A 19723-nucleotide genomic window follows, 5' to 3' on the forward strand; every position below is an offset into this window, starting at 1 on the left:
GTAGGATATAATGGTCCATTGGATGCTCACTGTGACGCCCCGTACTAATTCATCATGTACGGGCCATCAACAACAGGATCATTACAAGGTCAAACACTATATGCTATTTCAAAAATATATTTGCATTCATGGTAAAAGGTGACGTCATAACTAACGTCGAATGTTTTACATCAAAAGTATGCTTCTATGAATAGAAGCAAAGATAATAGTGCGTGACCCTTAGGTCGTTACAAATCATAGTTTCAAAAGTAATGATGTTTATGAATGCAAGATAAACGCTCATGCGGTGACATCTCTAAAGCAGCGGGTGTCTACAGCAAGACTAGTACAACAGCGGAAGCTAGCAACCTTAAGCACCTGAGAAAAACATGCTTAAAAATGTCAACACAAAGGTTGGTGAGCTATAGTTTAAGTATAACAGTATTGTAAGGTAGGCCACGAGATTTCAGTGCTACAAAGAGCGTTTCAAAACAGTATGATGAAGTATATGTTTAACCGTGGGCACTTGGTAACTAACTTAACGTTTATAACCCCTGAAAGTACACTTGGCAAGTGCGTATGTTTACGAAGTATTAAACACCCATTAAATGCTAGCGCTAATAGCCCGAGTGGGGATGTCAAACCCTATGGATCCATATCTAAGATTCGCGTTCACCGGTTCAAAAACCAATGACTAAACGTTACCGAGCTAAAGGGAATGTTTATGCCGTTGTATAACCCACACATATATAAGTTTAAGTACTCGTGCCTAGTATGTAAAACGTAAAATGCGTATGTATTCTCAGTTCCCAAAATAGTTAAAGTAAAAAGGGAATGCTATAACTCACAGTGGTAAAGTAGTGGTAAAGTCGGGTCGGGAAGTAAGCAAGTACGTAGGTCCGGAAAGTCCTCAACCTAAGTCAAATATTACTAAGTCAGTAAATCATCCCAATAGGTTTAAATGTATGTAAATTAGGTCTTAAGGGTCATCATCATTCATCATCAAACAAAAGGTGTAAAGTAAGTTTCGTTCATGAAAAGAGTTTAAAATAAAGGCTGACTTCGATCAGTCACTACGGCCTCTATACCTACTGAAACGAGGTGAGACCAGTGGCCATGGCTCCGTATATGAGTCCTTTAGTTGTGGTAAAATTTACAGAAGCAAAATCGTCTTCGTTTGACCGTGGCGACGGTCTAAGTGCGAGTAGGTCAGAATTTTTCAGCACAACGTTAAAAGGACATAGTAACGTTCGGAGGACCATAGATCCTAAACCGTAACTCGGATTAAGACGAGTCTTAAATGAAAAGTTATCTACTCGAACAGAGATAACAGAATATCAACATTACAGTAGCCCAGTAAGTCTTATCAGTTACAGAAAACAGAAGGTAGAGTGCTCCGGTGGGTTCTTGGTGCTTGATGTTCATCACGGTTCTCATCCTTGATGCTTGTAGCTTCAAGTGTACAACTCGTTGATGGGTTTACATCATCTTTACCAAGTTTTGACCATCATAACACAAGTGAAAGTCTAAGATATGTAGCACAACTAAATTAAGTGTTGTATGTAGTTTGATGAACCAAAGTTACATCAAGATCTTAGGTTTGACACAAACATGGATTATAAAAGTAATATTGAACTACAAACTTGAAAGTAAACTAACTAATCAAGATCTTAAGTTATAGAACATAGTTCTTAGTTAGATCTTGAAAATCCTAGACCCAAAAGTCTAGATCTAAAGTTATTAAGTTAAATCCTAAGTAATAACACTTAAATCTTTACTTTAATGAAACCATAAGCTACAAAACTTAGATTTTCATCTTGCAAAGTGTATGTAAGCTTACAAGCTTTTGATTATGACAAAATTAGAAGACCATAAGCTATAGAAACTTAGATCTTTCATAAGTATGTGAAGTTATAACTAGAAAGTTATACTTCCATGTCCTTGAACTTTTAAAGTTAACTTTTGTTCAAGAAAAATGAGATCAAAGTTAACTAGTAACACTTGACCAACAACAACCATAATTACGAATTGAAGATGCAAGAAAAATGAAGAAATAAACTAAATAATCAAGTAACAAGTAATGGTTGTTCATACTTTAAAGATTCAAGCCAAGGCTTGATCCTTAAGAGAGTAAACTTTGAGTTTACAATCATGAATCACAAGTATGATTTTAAAACACATGAACCTTCAATCTTTCAAGACATTAAATGTAGAAGATAACTAGTAAGTTAGGTTCTTGTGTGTTCTTGTAAATAAAAGATAATATGAAGAATCTAACTAGAAAGTTTGATCCTTGTGCTAGTAAGTAAACAACTAATCAAAGACAGGTAACAAAACAACAACAAAGAATGATGATGATGAAGGTGTTTGGTCACGGTTTTGAGACAAAGAAAGAAGAGAGAAAAGTCTCATGTTACTTACAAACTTGAGAGAGAAATGAGAGAAAAGTAATTGCAAGTAAGAATGTGTATGAGAAGAATGAAGTGTTATGAGATAAAACTAGTTGATAAGTATCAAAAAAAAAAAGATTTTGAACTCCCTCCACACACCTTGTGGCCGACGGTTAGGGGTTCCAAGGGAGGAAGGAGATTGTCTACTAGTTTCTTGTGTGCATTTGACTCAAAAGTTGGTAATTAGGGGTATTTGCATGGGAAAGATGTGTAACCATACTAGTAACTAGATTCTATAAGTATTAATCAACTAGTTAATTCTTAATGTAATACTTACATGAAGGTAATGGGCTAATTAATCCATTAAATGTGTAGGGTGGGCTCTTAAGTCCATTAATCATGAGTCCATTAATAAAAGACCAAGTATGTAACAAATAATCCATAAAGCCCAAGTAATTAACCATTAGCACTAGTTAATTAAAAATGATTAATAAAATTTAATCATGAATGTAAATAATACTCAAAAATATTATTTGTGTAATGTACGTGTGTCACAAAGACGTTTTGGGCATTTAAAAGTCAAGTATGGTAACAAGTAAATGTATATAAACAATACATTCATTAAATCACAAGTATTAGTAATAATTATTAATAAATAAACGTTAGAAAATCCAGGGTCGTTATATTACCCACCTGTTAAAGAAAATTTTGTCCCGAAATTTTAAGCTGAGGGAGATGGAGGAGCTGGGAAAAGGTGAGGATATTTCTGCATCATTTGATCCTCTCGCTCCCAAGTAAACTCAAGCCCTCGTTTGGCATTCCATCGGACTCGGACGATCGGAATCCTGTTGTGTTTCAAAACCTTGACCTCACGGTCCATAATCTCGACAGGTTCTTCCACGAAGTGGAGTTTGTCATCAATTGTAAGTTCCTCCAATGGTATGATAAGTTCCGGTGGAGCAAGGCGCTTCTTCAAATTTGATACATGAAATGTAGGGTGAACTGAGCTCAATTGTGTCGGAAGGTCTAGACGGAAAGCAACGGGTCCAACACATTCCAAAATTCTAAAAGGACCAATGTATCGCGGGTTTAACTTTCTGCGCTTTCCAAAATGGATCACACCTTTCCAAGGTGCAACCTTCAACATTACACGGTCACCAACGTTGAATTCAAAGTCCTTACGTTTATGGTCAGCATAACTCTTTTGGCGATCACAGGCCGTCTTAAGTCTTGCTTAAATTTGGGAAATCTTCTCTGATGTTTCGTGGACTATCTCGGGTCCGGTGATTTGCACTTCGCCTAACTTGGCCCAACAAATAGGAGAACGACACTTACGGTCATACAATGCTTCAAAAGGTGCAGCATTAATGCTCGAATGATAACTGTTGTTGTAAGAGAATTCGGCTAATGGCAAATTCCTTTCCCAAGTCTTTCCAAAATTGATGACACATGCACACAACATGTCCTCCAAGGTCTGAATCGTGCGTTCACTTTGACCATCAGTGGGTGATACGTAGTACTCATGTCGAGATGGGTTCCCATGGCTTCTTGTAAAGAACGCCAAAATCTAGAAGTAAAACGGGGATCGCGATCTGAGATGATCGATATAGGCACACCATGACGAGATACAACCTCTTTAATGTATAGTTGAGCGAGTCTCTCCATCGTATCCATTTCCTTCATCGCTAAGAAGTGTGCAGATTTAGTAAGGCGGTCAACAATAACCCAAATGGTATCATATCCGCCCACCGTATTCGGTAGCTTGGTGATGAAATCCATTGTTATCAATTCCCACTTCCATTGCGGGATTTTCAGTTGTTGAAGTAACCCAGAAGGCCTCTGATGCTCGGCCTTAACTTTCGAGCAAGTCAAACACTTACTAACATAAGTTGCAACATTCTTCTTAAGATTCGGCCACCAGTACTGTTCCTTAAGATCGTGGTACAATTTGGCCACTCCGGGATGAATCGAATATCTCGACTTGTGGGCTTCATCTAATATAAGGTTTCGTAGATCTCCATAACAAGATACCCAAATTATTCTGGCATAACATCGGAGACCACTTTCCCTAACCTTGAATCGAGAGACAAGAATGTTCAAATGTTCGTGAGATATATTCTCCTCTTTGAGAGCCTCATCTTGGGCTACTCGGATCTGGCTGTTGAGATTTGAATAGATGGTGATGTTCAGCGCCCGAACACTAAGAGGTGCCATCCTCTCCTTTCGGCTCAAAGCGTCAGCTACAACATTGGCCTTGCCTGGATGATAACGAAGTTCACAATCTTAGTCGTTTAGCGTCTCGATCCATCGACACTATCTCATATTTAGTTGCTTCTGATCGAAGATGTGCTGGAGACTCTTGTGGTCGGTGAAGATAGTACTTTTCGTTCCATACAAATAGTGTCTCCACAATTTAAGCGCAAAAACAATGGCTCCAAGTTCGAGATCGTGAGTAGTGTAGTTCCGCTCGTGAATCTTCAGTTGACGAGAAGCATAGGCAATAACCTTTGATCATTGCATCAGTACACAACCAAAACCACTTTTTGAAGCATCGCAATAAACGACGAAATCGTCACTGCCTTCAGGAAGAGATAAGATAGGTGCGGTGGTCAACTTCTTCTTCAAGATTTGAAATGCTGATTCATGTGCGGGTTCCCAAATGAACTTCTTCCCTTTGTGAGTCAATGCGGTCAAAGGACGTGCAATCAGAGAGAAACCTTCAATAAACCTTCGGTAGTAACCGGCGAGACCTAGAAATTGGCAAATATGTGTCGGGGTAGTGGGGGTTTCCCACTTGCTGATAGCTTCAATCTTTGCGGGGTCAACTTTGATACCCTGGTCGCTCACAACATGACCCAGAAATTGGACTTCCTTCAACCAAAATTCACACTTAGAGAATTTAGCGTAAAGTTGTTCTTGTCTTAAGAGTTCGAGCACTAGTCGAAGGAGTTGTTCATGTTCTTCTTCGCTTTTGGAGTAGATGAGGATATCATCTATGAAGACGATAACGAACTTATCCAAGTACGGCTTGCAGACACGATTCATGAGGTCCATGAACACGGTAGGTGCGTTGGTTAAACCGAATGGCATCACGAGAAACTCATAATGACCATAACGAGTTCTGAATGCAGTCTTCATTACATCGCTTTCTTTTACCCTCAACTGATGATAATCGGATCGAAAATCGATCTTCGAGTAAACGCTCGATCCTTGTAGTTGGTCAAAAAGATCGTCAATTCGGGGAAGAGGATACCGATTCTTGATCGTCAATTTGTTGAGTTCGTGGTGGTCGATACACATATGGAAGGATCCATCCTTCTTCTTCACAAACAACACAGGTGCGCCCCAAGGCGAGAAACTTGGTTGGATAAATCCTCGATCTAACAGCTCTTGTAGTTGGCTCTGTAATTCTTGCATCTCGGAAGGTGCGAGTCGATAAGGTGCGCGAGCTACAGGTGAAGCTCCTGGTACTAAATTGATCTGAAACTCTACTGCTCTCGGCGGCGGTAATCCAGGCAATTCTTCAGGGAAGACATCGGAAAATTCGTTCACAATTCGAACGTCATTCACACTCTTCACCTCAGTTTCTACCGTTTTCACATGTGCTAGGACAGCAAGACGTCCCTTCTTCATGATCTTTTGTGCTTTCACGCAACTAATGAGGTTCAGCTTCGAGGTACATCTCTCTCCGTAAATGATCAGTGGCTCACCATCTCCGTGTGGTATACGAAGAGCTTTATCTCCACAGATAATGTCGGCCCTTATCTTGGTCAACCAGTCCATACCGACAATAACATCAAAGCTTCCTAACTTAATGGGTATTAGGTCAATCTCGAAACCCACACCAGCTATGTTGATAATAGCTCCTTGACTAATATGGTCAACTTTCTCAAGTTTTCTATTGGCGACCTCGACAAGCATACTCTATTTTAAAGGGACTAACGACCAATTAATCTTATCGCAAAAGTGTCTACATAAATAACTTCTATCGGCACCAGTATCAAATAGGACAGAAGCTAAAAGATTGTTGATAGTGAATATACCTGTCACCAAGTCGGGATTCTCGCGTGCATCCCTTGCATTAACGTTGAAAGCTCTACCAAGCGGTGGTCCGCCGTCTTTTCTTTTGTTGGGGCACGCATTTTTGAAATGGTCTGTCTGTCCGCATTCGTAGGACTTTTTAGGTCCATTGGTGTTCAGCTTCCCATTCAAAGTGGTGACCTTGCAGTCCTTACCGATATGTCCAGTCCGTTGGCACTTTTCACAAACAACGTTACAATACCCAGTATGGTGCTTGTAGCACCTCTTGCATGGCGGTAAGGTGCCCTTGTAGTTCGGGTTGGGGTTCCCACCGTTGTTGTTTCCTTTGAAACCCTCATGTCGCTTCATTGAGTTTTGTTCATAGGCTCTACCCTTGCTGTTATCCCACTTTCGCTTATCACTACTACCCGCTTCAGACTTAGCCTTCTCCGGTTCATCGATGATGATTTGGTTCATTAAAGTATGGCCATGCGCATTGCTTCCGGGACGTTGGGTGGCTTAGACGAGGTAACATTTCCCTTAATGGACTTAGGAAGTCCCCACAAATACCTTTCCATACGTTTGAATTCCGGGATAACCATGGTAGGACACATCAGGGCTAGTTCCAAATACCTACGATTTTAACCATCAAGGTCGTTTCCCACAACCTTCAACTGCATAAACTCAATCTCCATCTTCTGGATCTCGGTCCTAGGGCAATATTCCTCAATCAGGGCCCCTTTGAATTCCTCCCATGGGGTAGCAAACGCTTCATCAATACCCTTTGCTTGAGCCAACATGTTCCACCATGTTAGTGCGCCGTCAGACAGTGTACATGAAGCAAACTTGGTTTTATTTGCCTCTGAGCAGTTACTAACTCGAAACACATATTCTAATTTTTCAAACCACCTAGTGAGACCAATTGGCCCCTCTATTCCACTAAAGTTATGGGGCTTGCAGCTTTGGAACTCTTTGTACGTGCACCCATTACGAATAGGCTGAATAACCGGTGGTGGTGGCGGTGGAGCTTGGAGGTTCCTTTCTGCTAAAGCTGCGGTGACTCGTTCATTGATCATATCCTCGATTTAGGCTACGGTAGGTGTTGATCATCCGTTGGCCATGGTGTTCTAAACAAAATTTTTGACTCAAGTCAAAATCTAGTATTCAAATAGTAATAATACGGTATATGGTAACCAACATGGAATCAACACATCACATGTTTATTAAGTAATGCAATCCAGGTACAAATACCACATAATCCTAATACAGTAATGTAAATAGAACATCGTGCAAGAATTAAATAACGCAAAGTTCCATTCATTAATAATAATAAGTTTCATACATCAGCATACGTTCGTACAATACATAAGTAATACATAAAACTACAACTAGATTACATAATGAACTCTACTACAAAGGTCCTATGGTGAAGGTGGGTGTAGGATGTCCAATACGTGGGACATCTGGTCCTCGAGCTCAGTTACCCGAGCACGGAGGAGCTCCACTTCCCTCATCAGTTCCTAGACAAAGGGAGTGGGTAGGGCAGGCGGTGCAGTCGGTACGGGTGGTACTGGTGGAGCTGGCAGTGCAGACGGTCCGGCTCCAGAAGTAGAGGCTGCAAAGCGGTAAGGCTTACGGATGAAGGGATCAGCAGGATACGGCACAATCCGCTTACAGGAGGTAACCCTACGATGCCGACCATATGCGTCAGTGAATGCTCGACCTCCATTGATCCCTGGAATAACGGTACCATCGAAACGGTACCGCTTCTTCGGCGGGGTGGAGGTTGGCTGTACAGGTGCATCATCAGGGTCCTCCTCATCGGAGTCATCATCACTAGAGTCGTCTGTGGATGAGTCGTCGGATGACGGGTCATCTGAATCATGTAGAGGTGGCTGCACGGGTGGCTGTACTGGCTCTCCTCGGGCGACCATCATCTGTCGGTATCGGGCGGGTCCGATCGGCACGAGACGTCCATCAGGAGCGCGTCAGCACCAATGACGATACTGATTACGGAATGGACCTTCCCCAAATTCTGCGAGAATCACAACACCACCAGGATGGTGCTGTGGCTCCTGAGGTACTGGGGCTAGTGGAGCTGGAATCTCCGGGAGGTCCTGGGCTCCGTCTGTAGTACCCACTGGGGTGGGCGCATGACTACTATCTCCGGAGGATGAAGCGCCTGGGTCACTAGAGTGTGTCCTCGACGGGATCTGAGGATCAGCAACAGCGGCAGGTGAAGTGGCTGATGAGTCTGTGTCGCTGTCCAAAATGATGACAGGTGGAATATACGACATCTGAACAAGGAAAAAATAACTTTTTCCATGTCAGTAAGTCATAAAGAAAGCATGTATTAGGCAAAGTAACTACAACAGTCTAAATCATGTGTAACAGTAAGTAGCATGGCAATAACGACAAGTATCATGCAATCGAAAGCAGATAATAGCATGCAGTAGTGAAATCATGTAATAGCATACGGCGTATAGCAGTAAAAGTAAGCAGCAGCATGCAGTAAGTTTAGCGGAAACAAGTAAACTAGCAAGTTATAGATTAGTCCTATTAGTGAATCCTACTCGGGTCGGTCTTAGACTCACTAATGCAACCTAATTCCCTACATCCAATGCTCTGATACCAAATGTGACACCCCGTACTAATTCATCATGTACGAACCATCAACAACAGGATCACTACAAGGTCAAACACTATATGCTATTTCAAAAATACGTTTGCATTAATGGTAAAAGTTGACGTCATAACTAACGTCGAATGTTTTACATCAAAAGTATGCTTCTATGAATAGAAGCAAAGATAATAGTGCGTGACCCTTAGGTCATTAGAAATCATAGTTTCAAAAGTAATGATGTTTATGAATGCAAGATAAACGCTCATGCGGTGACATCTCTAAAGCAGCGGGTGTCTACAGCAAGACTAGTACAACAGCGGAAGCTAGCAACCTTAAGCACCTGAGAAAAACATGCTTAAAAATGTCAACACAAAGGTTGGTGAGCTATAGTTTAAGTATAACAGTATTGTAAGGTAGGCCACGAGATTTCAGTGCTACAAAGAGCGTTTCAAAACAGTATGATGAAGTATATGTTTAACCGTGGGCACTTGGTAACTAACTTAACGTTTATAACCCCCTGAAAGTACACTTGGCAAGTGCGTATGTTTACGAAGTATTAAACACCCGTTAAATGCTAGTGCCACTAGCCCGAGTGGGGATGTCAAACCCTATGGATCCATATCTAAGATTCGCGTTCACCGGTTCAAAAACCAATGACTAAACGTTACCGAGCTAAAGGGAATGTTTATGCCGTTGTATAACCCACACATATATAAGTTTAAGTACTCGTGCCTAGTATGTAAAACGTAAAATGCACATGTATTCTCATTTCTCAAAATAGTTTAAGTAAAAAGGGAATGCTATAACTCACAGTGGTAAAGTAGTGGTAAAGTCGAGTCAGGAAGTAAGCAAGTACGTAGGTCTGGAAAGTGCTCAACCTAAGTCAAATATTACTAAGTCAGTAAACGTCCCAATAGGTTTAAATGTATGTAAATTAGGTCTTAAGGGTCATCATCATTCATCATCAAACAAAAGGTGTAAAGTAAGTTTCGTTCATGAAAAGAGTTTAAAACAAAGGCTGACTTCGATCAGTCACCACTGCCTCTATACCTACTGAAATGAGGTGAGACCAGTGGCCATGGATCCGTATATGAGTCCTTTAGTTGTGGTAAAATTTACAGAAGCAAAATCGTCTTCGTTTGACCGTGGCGACGGTCTAAGTGCGAGTAGGTCAGAATTTTCAGCACAACGTTAAAAGGACATAGTGACGTTCGGAGGACCATAGATCCTAAACCGTAACTCGGATTAAGATGAGTCTTAAATGAAAAGTTATCTACTAGAACAGAGATAACTGAATATAAACATTACATTAGCCCATTAAGTCTGATCAGTTACAGAAAACACAAGGTAGAGTGCTCCGGTGGGTTCTTGGTGCTTGATGTTCATCACGGTTCTCATCCTTGATGCTTGTAGCTTCTAGTGTACATTGATGAGTTTACATCATCTTTACCAAGTTTTGACCATCATAACACAAGTGCAAATCTAAGATATGTAGCACAACTCAATTAAGTGTTGTATGTAGTTTGATGAACCAAAGTTACATCAAGATCTTAGGTTTGACACAAACATGGATTATAAAAGTAATATTGAACTACAAACTTGAAAGTAAACTAACTAATCAAGATCTTAAGTTGTAGAATATAGTTCTTAGTTAGATCTTGAAGATCCTAGAACCAAAAGTCTAGATCTAAAGTTATTAAGTTAAATCCTAAGTAATAACACTTAAATCATTACTTTAATGAAACCATAAGCTACAAAACTTAGATTTTCATCTTGCAAAGTGTACGTAAGCTTACAAGCTTTTGATTATGACAAAATTAGAAGACCATAAGCTATAGAAACTTAGATCTTTCATAAGTATGTGAAGTTATAACTAGAAAGTTATACTTCCATGTCCTTGAACTTTTAAAGTTAACTTTTGTTCAAGAAAAATGAGATCAAAGTTAACTAGTAACACTTGACCAACAACAACCATAATCACGAATTGAAGATGCAAGAAAAATGAAGAAATAAACTAAATAATCAAGTAACAAGTCATGGTTGTTCATACTTTAAAGATTCAAGCCAAGGCTTGATCCTTAAGAGAGTAAACTTTGAGTTTACAATCATGAATCACAAGTATGATTTTACAACACATGAACCTTCAATCTTTCAAGACATTAAATGTAGAACATAACTAGTAAGTTAGGTTCTTATGTGTTCTTGTAAATACAAGATAATATGAAGAATCTAACTAGAAAGTTTGATCCTTGTACTAGTAAGTAAACAACTAATCAAAGACAAGTAACAAAACAACAACAAAGAATGATGATGATGAAGGTGTTTGGTCACGGTTTTGAGACAAAGAAAGAAGAGAGAAAAGTCTCATGTTACTTACAAACTTGAGAGAGAAATGAGAGAAAAGTAATTGCAAGTAAGAATGTGTGTGAGAAGAATGAAGTGTTATGAGATAAAACTAGTTGATAAGTATAAAAAAAAAAGATTTTGAACTCCCTCCACACACCTTGTGGCCGACGGTTAGGGGTTCCAAGGGAGGAAGGAGATTGTCTACTAGTTTCTTATGTGCATTTGACTCAAAAGTTGGTAATTAGGGGTATTTGCATGGGAAAGATGTGTAACCATACTAGTAACTAGATTCCATAAGTATTAATCAACTAGTTAAGTCTTAATGTGATACTTACATGAAGGTAATGGGCTAATTAATCCATTAAATGTGTAGGGTGGGCTCTTAAGTCCATTAATAAAAGACCAAGTATGTAACAAATAATCCATAAAGCCCAAGTAATTAACCATTAGCACTAGTTAATTAAAAATGATTAATAAAACTTAATCATGAATGTAAATAATACTCGAAAATATTATTCGTGTAATGTACGTGTGTCACAAAGACGTTTCGGGCATTTAAAAGTCAAGTATGGTAACAAGTAAATGTATATAAACAATACATTCATTAAATCACAAGTATTAGTAATAATTATTATTAAATAAACGTTGGAAAATACAGGGTCGTTACACTCACAGCCCGTTAAGGAAGAATATGTCACAATTTTGGAGCTACTTCTTGGGGGTGTTAACTCAGTGCATGAGTTCCAAGTCCGACAGCTTTGATCAATGTTCAGATTTTGAACTTAAAGTTGCCCATGCCCTCATTTCAATAGAAACATTGATTTTGGTCTTGAAAGTTACATCAAACTGAGGGATTTGGAGGCTAATAAAAAAATGAAATCGCTCCCTTTCCCATATTTTTAAATATTTGTTTTGAGTACAATCTCAGTGATACTTATCAAAAAATAACTGCCCAGTCGTGCTGTTTGTTTCCAAGGAAGGAGGGATATTTACTCACAGGACTCAAGGATCATATCCTGGTCTTTCACCTAAAATGCTTAGTTGTTTACCTATTGCAAAAAGCACACCTAGCCACTACCTCTGACGCTGCTAATACTAAGGGGGAGGGTCCTCAGCATGAGCCAGCATCCGAACAAGATGATCCCATAACCTAAAAAGGGACAGCCACAATCGAAAGTACTATTAGTTATAGAATATGGTGCTCCTCTTGTTGAGACAGCACCAGTCTTATATACTAATTCTACTAAACTAGTTATGGAGTCTGTTTCTCAACTATTTGTTGGTGTAGGATCATCCCAAGTCTCGGCTGCTGGTTCTCAGCAAGTCATAGGGGAGACATCATTAGTCTCAACTGTAGTGACCCGAACTTTTCCATGTTTATATATATTAATTGAGATTGATATTTACATGATTAAATGTTTCCAACATGTTAAGCAATCAAACTTGTTAAGACTTGATTAATTGAAATATGTTTCATATAGACAATTGACCACCCAAGTTGATCGGTGATTCACGAACGTTAAAACTTGTAAAAACTATATGATGACATATATATGGATATATATAGTTAACATGATACTATGATAAGAAAACATATCATAAAGTATATTAACAATGAACTACATATGTAAAAACAAGACTACTAACTTAATGATTTTTAAACGAGACATATATGTAACGATTATCATTGTAAAGACATTTAATGTATATATATCATATTAAGAGATATTCATACATGATAATATCATGATAATATAATAATTTAAAATCTCATTTGATATTATAAACATTGGGTTAACAACATTTAACAAGATCGTTAACCTAAAGGTTTCAAAACAACACTTACATGTAACGACTAACGATGACTTAACGACTCAGTTAAAATGTATATACATGTAGTGTTTTAATATGTATTTATACACTTTTGAAAGACTTCAATACACTTATCAAAATACTTCTACTTAACAAAAATGCTTACAATTACATCCTCGTTCAGTTTCATCAACAATTCTACTCGTATGCACCCGTATTCGTACTAATACAATACACAGCTTTTAGATGTATGTACTATTGGTATATACACTCCAATGATCAGCTCTTAGCAGCCCATGTGAGTCAGCTAACACATGTGGGAACCATCATTTGGCAACTAGCATGAAATATCTCATAAAATTACAAAAATATGAGTAATCATTCATGACTTATTTACGTGAAAACAAAATTACATATCCTTTATATCTAATCCATACACCAACGACCAAAAACACCTACAAACACTTTTATTCTTCAATTTTATTCATCTAATTGATCTCTCTCAAGTTCTATCTTCAAGTTCTAAGTGTTCTTCATAAATTCCAAAAGTTCTAGTTTCATAAAATCAAGAATACTTTCAAGTTTGCTAGCTCACTTCCAATCTTGTAAGGTGATCATCCAACCTCAAGAAATCTTTGTTTCTTATAGTAGGTTATCATTCTAATACAAGGTAATAATCATATTCAAACTTTGGTTCAATTTCTATAACTATAACAATCTTATTTCAAGGGATGATCTTACTTGAACTTGTTTTCTTGTCATGATTCTGCTTCAAGAACTTCGAGCCATCCAAGGATCCGTTGAAGCTAGATCCATTTTTCTCTTTTACAGTAGGTTTATCCAAGGAACTTAAGGTAGTAATGATGTTCATAACATCATTCGATTCATACATATAAAACTATCTTATTCGAAGGTTTAAACTTGTAATCACTAGAACGTAGTTTAGTTAATTCTAAACTTGTTCGCAAACAAAATTTAATCCTTCTAACTTGACTTTTAAAATCAACTAAACACATTTTCTATATCTATATGATATGCTAACTTAATGATTTAAAACCTGGAGACACGAAAAACACCGTAAAACTGGATTTACAGCGTCGTAGTAACACCGCGGGCTGTTTTGGGTTAGTTAATTAAAAACTATGATAAAGTTTGATTTAAAAGTTGTTATTCTGAGAAAATTATTTTTATTATGAACATGAAACTATATCCAAAAATTATGGTTAAACTCAAAGTGGAAGTATGTTTTCTAAAATGGTCATCTAGACGTCGTTCTTTCGACTGAAATGACTACCTTTACAAAAACGACTTGTAACTTATTTTTATGACTATAAACCTATACTTTTTCTGTTTAGATTCATAAAATAGAGTTCAATATGAAACCATAGCAATTTGATTCACTCAAAACGGATTTAAAATGAAGAAGTTATGGGTAAAACAAGATTGGATAATTTTTCTCATTTTAGCTACGTGAAAATTGGTAATAAATCTATTCCAACCATAACTTAATCAACTTGTATTGTATATTATGTAATCTTGAGATACCATAGACACGTATACAATGTTTCGACCTATCATGTCGACACATCTATATATATTTCGGAACAACCATAGACACTCTATATGTGAATGTTGGAGTTAGCTATACAGGGTTGAGGTTGATTCCAAAATATATATAGTTTGAGTTGTGATCAATACTGAGATACGTATACACTGGGTCGTGGATTGATTCAAGATAATATTTATCGATTTATTTCTGTACATCTAACTGTGGACAACTAGTTGTAGGTTACTAACGAGGACAGCTGACTTAATAAACTTAAAACATCAAAATATATTAAAAGTGTTGTAAATATATTTTGAACATACTTTGATATATATGTATATATTGTTATAGGTTCGTGAATCAACCAGTGGCCAAGTCTTACTTCCCGACGAAGTAAAAATCTGTGAAAGTGAGTTATAGTCCCACTTTTAAAATCTAATATTTTTGGGATGAGAATACATGCAGGTTTTATAAATGATTTACAAAATAGACACAAGTACGTGAAACTACATTCTATGGTTGAATTATCAAAATCGAATATGCCCCTTTTTATTAAGTCTGGTAATCTAAGAATTAGGGAACAGACACCCTAATTGACGCGAATCCTAAAGATAGATCTATTGGGCCTAACAAACCCCATCCAAAGTACTGGATGCTTTAGTACTTCGAAATTTATATCATATCCGAAGGGTGTCCCGGAATGATGGGGATATTCTTATATATGCATCTTGTTAATGTCGGTTACCAGGTGTTCACCATATGAATGATTTTTATCTCTATGTAGGGGATGTGTATTAAAATATGAAATCTTGTGGTCTATTATTATGACTTGATATATATAGGTTAAACCTATAACTCACCAACATTTTTGTTGACGTTTTAAGCATGTTTATTCTCAGGTGATTATTAAGAGCTTCCGCTGTCGCATACTTAAATAAGGACGAGATTTGGAGTCCATGCTTGTATGATATTGTGTAAAAACTGCATTCAAGAAACTTATTTTGTTGTAACATATTTGTATTGTAAACCATTATGTAATGGTCGTGTGTAAACAGGATATTTTAGATTATCATTATTTGATAATCTCCGTAAAGCTTTTTAAAAATTTATTGATGAAATAAAGGTTATGGTTTGTTTTAAAATGAATGCAGTCTTTGAAAAACGTCTCATATAGAGGTCAAAACCTCGCAACGAAATCAATTAATATGGAACGTTTTTAATCAATAAGAACGGGACATTTCAGTTGGTATCCGAGCGTTGGTCTTAGAGAACTAGAATTTTGCATTAGTGTGTCTTATCGAGTTTGTTAGGATGCATTAGTGAGTCTGGACTTCGATCGTGTTTACTTGAAAAATGATTGCTTAACAAATTTTGTTGGAAACTATATATTTTTAACATGTGAATATTATGTGATATATTAATCTCTTAACGCGTTTGATATTATGTGATAGATGTCTACCTCTAGAACAAGTCCCATTGACTCACCTAATAATAATGAAGAGTCAAATGTAAATTGGAATGATTCGTGGACTGATTCACAAGTTCCCGAAGAGGAACCGGAAGAAGAGTCGGAACCGGAAGAAGAATCGGAACCGGAAGAAGAATCGGAACCGGATGAAGAAATAGAGCCGGTGGGGGAAATAATAAAACGGTTAAGTAAAAGAAAATCCTCAACCAACCGACCAAGGTTAATTATGGTCAATGGTGTTTCCGCCAAGGAAGCAAAATATTGGGAGGATTACCAATTCTCCGATGAATCGGATTCCGACGAGAATTCCGATGATGTTATAGAAATTACCCCAACTGAATTTAAAAAGGCAAAAGAAAATAATAAGGGAAAGGGCATAAAAATAGAGAAATCTAATTCCAACCCCGATGAACTTTATATGTATCGTCAACCCCCGAAGTCCTTAAGTTGTAACAATGACCCGGGAACCTCTAAACCACCAGGTTTTTCTAAACCAATGTGGAAAACGACGGCTCGTATTAGGGGAACATCATATATTCCTAGAAACTTGGCAAAACGAACCAAAACCGAAGAAGAAGAAACAAGCGAGTTGGAATAAGATAGTTGTATTCATGTGGTGTAATATATGTAATATAGTGTGCTTATGCTTTATGATATATGTAAAAATTGCTTGTATTAATAAGTATTTTTTTTTTATGAATCTAACTCTTGTCTATTTTACAGTATAAAAACACAAAATGGATAGACAACCCAATATTTTAAGAGACCTACCCGGAGACATGATTGATGAAATCTTGTCTAGAGTCGGTCAGAATTCTTCGGCACAACTATTTAAGGCGAGATCAGTTTGTAAGACATTCGAAGAACGTTCAAAGAATGCCTTCGTTTATAAAAGGCTTTCGTTCGAAAGATGGGGGATATCACATTGGGAAATCCATAAGTTACGATGTGTTTACTTTGACGCATATATTGCGGGGAACCCAAATGCTATTTTACGCAATGGGTTAAGAAATTATTTTGACTCAATATATCCGAATATTGGACTTCGTGATTTAGAAAAAGCGGCTAACATGCAACATAAAGAAGCATGTTATGCTTACGGATTAGTAATGTTCGCTTCTCACCAAAGTGAGAACAAGAACATCGGGCTACAACTATTAAACAAAACGTTCCCACAAGTGACGGAGTCGGTAATTGGGGTAAGAAATGAGGTTTTTAGATTGTTACGGGACTGTTGGACATTACGTAACCCTCGTCCCTTTGACGACGTTACAACACGCTGTCTTATCAACGGCCATAACGGTTATGTTACACAAGACCAAGGATGGGAAGTAATCCTAGTAAAACCAGAATGCATGACTTGTTTCTGGACGTATGAATTACGTGTCTTTATTGCCTTTGCTGAACGACTTGTGTACTAGCTAGAATTATCTTCACAACCATCTTATATCAAATTTATTGTGTGCTATATTTCATGCTATATGTAAAATAAGCGGTATTGTAAGTTTGTAAAATATTGTGTAAAAGTTTGAACGCGAAATATTATTATAATCAGTTTTTCATATAGAATTGTAGTAGTTGAATTGTATATTAGCTACTAAGTATGAACTTAACGGGTAGGTACTACCCGAATTTAAACTTATGAAACGCTAATATGAAGAAAAAGCTTTTATAAATGAGTTCATATTATGCTACGAAATACTATTAACTACTCTTAATATTCTGTATGATTAACTTGTTCCATTTGACTATTTTGAAGGAAATGGCACCGACTACTCGACACACCGTGAATATGAATGAAGAGGAATTCCGTACTTTTCTAGCTTCAAACATAGCCGCAGTACAGGCTGCGCTACATACCAACAATAACATTGGATCTAGCAGTACAGGAAATCGTGTAGGATGCACCTACAAAGAATTCACTGCCTGCAAACCTTTGGAATTTGATGGAACCGAAGGACCGATCGGATTGAAACGGTGGACCGAGAAGGTCGAATCGGTGTTTGCCATAAGTAAGTGTACTGAAGAGGACAAAGTGAAGTACGCTACGCATACCTTCACAGGTTCTGCGTTAACATGGTGGAATACCTATCTAGAGCAAGTGGGACAAGACGATGCGTACGCACTACCGTGGTCAGCATTCAAGCACTTGATGAACGAGAAATACCGTCCCAGAACCGAGGTCAATAAGCTCAAGACAGAACTTAGAGGGTTACGAACCCAAGGATTTGATATTACCACGTACGAAAGACGATTCACAGAATTGTGCCTATTGTGTCCAGGAGCGTTCGAAGATGAGGAAGAGAAGATCGACGCGTTTGTGAAAGGATTACCGGAAAGAATCCAAGAAGATATAAGTTCACACGAGCCCGCCTCCATACAACAGGCATGTAGAATGGCTCACAAACTAGTGAACCAGATTGAAGAAAGAATTAAAGAACAGACTGTTAAAGAGACCAATGTGAAGCAAGTCAAAAGAAAGTGGGAGGAAAACGGTGATAAGAATCACCAATACAACAACAACAGCAATTACAACAATAATCGCAACAATTATCCCAGCAATCGCAACATCAATCGCAACTACAACAAACGGCCCAACAACAACAACAACAACAACAACAACAACAACAACAACAACAACAACAACAACAACAGCAGCAACTACAACAATCATCCCAACAACAATAATAACCGCAACAACAACAACAATCAGAAGCAGCTATGCCAAAGGTGTGAAAAATATCACTCGGGGTTCTGCACCAAATTTTGCAACAAGTGTAAAAGAAATGGTCATAGCGCAGCGAAGTGTGAGGTCTACGGACCAGAGGTTAATAGAACGAAAGGAACAAATGGTGTCGAAACGAGTAATGGCGGAGCAAGTAGTGTCGGAGCAAGTTATGCCAATGTAGTTTGTTATAAATGTGGAAAACCGGGCCACATCATTAGAAATTGCCCGAACCAGGAGAACACGAATGGACAAGGCCGCGGAAGAGTTTTCAATATTAATGCGGCAGAGGCACAGGAAGACCCGGAGCTTGTTACGGGTACGTTTCTTATTGACAATAAATCTGCTTACGTTTTATTTGATTCGGGTGCGGATAGAAGCTATATGAGTAGAGATTTTTGTGCTAAATTAAGTTGTCCATTGACGCCTTTGGATAGTAAATTTTTACTCGAATTAGCAAATGGTAAATTAATTTCAGCAGATAATATATGTCGGAATCGAGAAATTAAACTGGTTAGCGAAACATTTAAGATTGATTTGATACCAGTAGAGTTAGGGAGTTTTGATGTGATAATCGGTATGGACTGGTTGAAAGAAGTGAAAGCAGAGATCGTTTGTTACAAAAATGCAATTCGCATTATACGAGAAAAAGGAAAACCCTTAATGGTGTACGGAGAAAAGGGCAACACGAAGCTACATCTTATTAGTAATTTGAAGGCACAAAAACTAATGAGAAAAGGTTGCTATGCTGTTCTAGCACACGTCGAGAAAGTACAAACTGAAGAAAAGAGCATCAATGATGTTCCCATTGCAA

Source organism: Rutidosis leptorrhynchoides, chromosome 1, assembly GCF_046630445.1.
Source record: "Rutidosis leptorrhynchoides isolate AG116_Rl617_1_P2 chromosome 1, CSIRO_AGI_Rlap_v1, whole genome shotgun sequence".
In the NCBI taxonomy this organism is placed as follows: Eukaryota; Viridiplantae; Streptophyta; class Magnoliopsida; order Asterales; family Asteraceae; genus Rutidosis; species Rutidosis leptorrhynchoides.